This window comes from Silene latifolia, chromosome 7 (assembly GCF_048544455.1).
Source record: "Silene latifolia isolate original U9 population chromosome 7, ASM4854445v1, whole genome shotgun sequence".
Lineage (NCBI taxonomy): Eukaryota > Viridiplantae > Streptophyta > Magnoliopsida > Caryophyllales > Caryophyllaceae > Silene > Silene latifolia.
Window position 1 is genome coordinate 36,205,440 of NC_133532.1, and position 3,999 is coordinate 36,209,438.

A 3,999-nucleotide genomic window follows, 5' to 3' on the forward strand; every position below is an offset into this window, starting at 1 on the left:
CGACCTCAAATCAATCTTCGAGAACGTACTTGCTCCCTTCAGCTGATCAAATAGGTCCTCGATTCTTGGGAGAGGGTAACGGTTCTTGATCGTCACCTTGTTTAGCTCTCTATAATCAATGTACAATCGCATACTTCTATCCTTCTTCCTTACAAACAATACCAGAGCCCCCTAAGGCGATACACTTGGGCGAATAAATCCTCTCTTAATCAAGTTATCAAGCTGCTTCTTTAATTCTTGCATCTCGGCGGAAGCCATACGATAAGAAGCCTTTGAGATCAGTCCGACACAAGGGAGAAGATCAATATTAAACTCAATATCTCGTTCCGGTGGGACACCTGGAAGATCCTCTGGAAACACGTCGGTGTATTCGCGAACAATAGGAATATCGTCAATCTTAACCTCCATAGTGTAACACCCCCATTTATTTAGGAGCCTTTAGCTAGACATTCCCAAATAAATAAGACTGTTACCATCTCGGTTTCCCGAGGTAGTGAATAACAAAGTATAACAAACCAAAGTACTTTAATTAAAACTTAGCGTTTATATGTTTGTTACAACTTAACCAAAATAAACTTAATATAAAATAAGATACAACTCGCAGCGAAAATAAATTAAGTCTGCTCCCCATTATGGTTCATCACAGGTAGACTACCCAAGTCCTCACGCATCCCATAGCTCCCAAGTCAGCTAATCTTTAGCACCTGTTAAATCTCCTCCCCATTATGGTTCATCACAGGTGTTAACGAATACACTATCTACAACAAGGTTGAGTAGGAATAGCCAAACAACAACAATAAATGAATACAAGATAATATTAAATGCAAATGCAATGTATGCTCATGATCAATCCTCCGACGCTCCCGTTCATCCCGCCAATCCCTGGCCGGGGTAGTCTCATCATCCTAACCGAAGTTGAGGTAGTCTCATTATCCCATAAACAAGTCCTGCAGAACCTGTTCTGAGGTATCCAATGCAAGTGCTCATGATATGAAAATGCAAACAATTGAGCAACACAATTTCTTACCATCTCGGACACGAAGCTGAGGAGTCCAACAATCAATATAATCATCTCACTCACGAGTTGAGGTAGTCAATAATCAAATCATCTCAGTCACGAGCTGAGGTAGTCATTAAACAATTTATCTCAACGCAACCAACCAACAATCATATATCATCCATCACAATTCCAAATAATTCAACCAATAAAATCAGAAAATACCATTCATGTAAACATTGAAGTGATTAAGTATCTATCCTACCTTTTCGCAAATCTTCGAGTCACGCGAGTCACACAAGCAATCAAAATTGATCCTTTACAAATTCATAACCTACATAACATAATTATTTACAATTACTATATTACCAATAATCAACCAACTAATCATGCACTTATCCTATGCTCATCACGTCCTAATCCATTTAATTTTATCCTTGAGAATTTTATACATTCTCAATTTATAACAGTTTGAACCTTTATCTTTGTGTATTTAATCCCATTAGACAGTGTTTCCGCCACTGTTTTGCACTAGATTTTATAGGGGATTACAGTCAAAATATTTTTATAGAAGTCAAAATATTGTGTGTAAAATGGAATGATTTAAAAAAAAATATGAAATCTTGTTCTTTAAATTTTGTTTTCTACTTATAAGTTTCGAGGACGAAACTTTCTTTTAGTGGGGGAGATAGTAACACCCACCATTTTAATAAATCTCATTAATTTGATTTTTATTAAAGAGGTTTATTTTTATTTCTTTTTATACTAATTTTGGTTTAATGTTTTATTTAACACCATTTTTATTAATTTTAGTCCTATTTTATAAATGTTTTGACTTTTAATTATATGTCACATTTTTATAAAATGGGAAAACGATTTTGGTTCATCACCTTTTTGGACAGTGTGATAGTAATTTTAATACAAAGCATTTTATACACTTTGTATTTATTAAAACTTATGAGATAATATTTACATCATCTCTTTTATTTATTCTTATTTAAAATATTTATTCTTATTTAAAATGGGAAGATATTTTTGGTTGTTTAAACAACCATTTTGGCCAGTCAGCTTAAAACTTTTAAGATGACTTTATTTCTAATTTTAGTCTCTTATAAACTCTACCTTCTGTGTAAATTTATTAGGTTTTCATTCAAACAAAAACAAAAAAAATCAAAACGTACGTAAACCTGCTTCTGCTTCTGCCACTGTTTCTATAAAATTTACGTCCGTGCTTGCCTTCTTGTTTCTTTATTTCCGTTTTACAAATTATTCTACGTACGTGCTTGTCTTCTTGCTTCTTTATTTGGATCGACCTTCTCTCATGATCCGTTCATCCTATTCTAAGGGTAAATTGATTACTCTTATCTTTCTTATCCTAGTTTTTATCCTGATTAATGATTCATATGTTTTACACATATGTAATTGATGTTTTTAAAGGTTTGTAGAGGAGATATTGAAGGCTAGCATATGTGGATTCGGATTCGTAACAAGGTAACTACGACGTTACTCGGTATCACATCGATTTAATTGTTGTAGTTGTATGTATTATTGCATTTTTGTGGTTTTATAAAGATTTATTCATTAATATGATTTTTGAACCATATGATTTCTGATCCCTTAATGTTTATAAATTATTTTGACTATGTATAAATTTTATTTTGTCAATAGGAATTTATTTGGTTGATTTGCAAGTTTTATGATTAAACCGATTAATATGATATAAAGATGGTATAAATTCGTTTTTATGATTTTCAGGAGGTGTACATTATTTTTATGGGTTAAATGATATATTTTAAGATACCATGAATTTTCGTGGTATTTATTTTGGAGTTTTAGTATTTATTTCGTAATTTAAAGTATTGATGCAGTTTCTGCGATTATAGAGATTCTGTTCGGTTTTAATTATGTTAATAACACTAAATCAAATTGTAAATTCACGGAATTTTAATATGTGGCATAGAAATGGAGTATTAGGTTGTATATAAAGTTTTAGGCCTTGGATCATTATTTTCGATTTTTGGTGTATCTTACAAGTTTGATGAAAACCGTTGTTAAATCTGTCAAATATGTTTGTCTGTTTGTAAAAATCATATCACCTGTTTGTATTTCGAATTTGCAAAAGTGTAAAGAATAGACTCCTATTATTTTAACGTATAGAGTCTGCATAAAAAATTTCATAAGATTTAAACTTACGGTTTGTTCAGAATAAATTATTTGTGAACAGCTCGTCTGTAAAACGCGTTTCTGACTTCTCTCATAGATTCATTTTTAAAAGATATTTTTCTTTTGATACAGTAGCTAATCTTTTTCTCAAAAAATCTTTATAATGTTTACTTATGTTTAAAATTATGCCTTGCCTTAAAATATTTTCTAAAAGTGGATTTATGAACTGAAACATTATGGGTGACGTTTTCTGACAGTTTTTAGAAATGAATTTTTAGACCCCTGATACATTCGTAATTTAAAGTTCGTCAACAAATGAAAGTTGTAGCTAAGAACTACAGGAAACCATGAAAATTGTCCTTGCGTCATTTTGATATTTCTGTAATTAATTATGAATTTTACAATACTCCTATTCAGTTTTATAAACTAATATAGAACTCTGTCTAATTAAAGCCTAAGTGATAAGTCTTTACTACAGTACCTTAAATCAAATGATGGTCTTTAAAGTTTAATTTCAGTAACTTAATTTATTTAAAGTCCTTAAATAAATTTCATACTTTTGGATTTAAGTTTAAGTTTTCTAATTTCGAAGAAAATAAAAGTGTAGTTCACTTACGAACCATTTGAATAATATACTATATCAATTGGAATACTTTTAAGTTTGGAATAATGAAATTAAAGGCAAAGAATAATAAACTAAGGCATACGGTTTTACTAAAACAGCTATATGGTTGGGTATCCTGCGGGCGATACAGATCGTCGTAGAGTCATGTACATGTACTTAGACTAGGACTTCGCACTGCGTGGTAAGTCGTGTCCTATTATAGTTTGTTGTCTAG